Source organism: Penaeus monodon, chromosome 24, assembly GCF_015228065.2.
Source record: "Penaeus monodon isolate SGIC_2016 chromosome 24, NSTDA_Pmon_1, whole genome shotgun sequence".
Lineage (NCBI taxonomy): Eukaryota > Metazoa > Arthropoda > Malacostraca > Decapoda > Penaeidae > Penaeus > Penaeus monodon.
The window spans coordinates 36,846,877-36,847,809 of NC_051409.1; the positions used below are offsets into that span (position 1 = coordinate 36,846,877).

Here is a 933-nt window from a genome sequence, read left to right on the forward strand (position 1 = left end):
TTCAAGTTAGTAGGAATAGTGAAGGATAGAAGAAAACTTGTTGATACACTAATTGTTCTTCATGATAAATAACCTTAGTACTCAGTGCAACATTTGGGGAAGAAAGAATCAAGAAAGAGAAAAGGGGGTTTTCAGTGAAGTTTCCTACCAGTAAATGTTACATGTTTGAGAAGGGAAAATGGAATGCAAATAACAGTTAATTTTTAATCATTATCTTCCAATATGAATGTTAATGAGCAGAAACAGAAGGAATAGTATGTATAGATTATATGACATTTTTTTTTATTTTTTCTGTGAATAAGAAGTAACAAGTGATGACATGATAGGTGTCATACCTCCATAGTTTATTTGTAGATTAAAAGGATTTAGATGTTACATAAGCAGGCTATTACTGCTATACCTGTCGTAGGCAGTTGTTTCCTTTCTAAAAGAGCAAGGAAATGAATCAGGTAAGAAGTTTTTGAATCTGAATATTGTTTACCTTACTTGGATACTCTAGTGCATATATAATCTCTCTTGACCTGTGCAGTGCAGAATAAAAGAGTATTCATTACCACCCTACCCCCCTTCCCACATTGTCCTCCTGTGTGACTTTCATCACTGACGTCATTGTGAATTTGCTGATCTGCTTTGCGTTTTGTTTCCTAGTTTGTTAGAGTTCTGTTGGCCACGTATTAGTGTCATCTTTCTGGGAGCTATTTGCAGCTCAGGCTTGGCTTATCATCAGCTTGTGGGAGGTAGGCTTGGCTCTGTTCTAGAACTTAGAATTTTTCTTGATCTAGTAAATGGCATTTTATTGCCAGGAACGAATCACACTGATGAATGTGCTTAGCAGAGGATGTTTTTAGATGGACTACACAATAAGATGCTGGTTGGTTTAGCCTAACCATAGTGAAGCAGCTTTCAGGGCTGTGCCCCTTAAATTTTGCAGTG

The 933-nt window shown here is 36.7% G+C and overlaps 1 protein-coding gene across 2 annotated transcripts in view; it reads left to right on the forward strand.

The window, feature by feature from the left end:
• LOC119588776 (protein Gawky-like) overlaps nucleotides 1-933 on the forward strand; it is a gene marked incomplete in the record, with an annotated part of 110,804 nt that overhangs the window by 106,894 nt on the left and 2,977 nt on the right.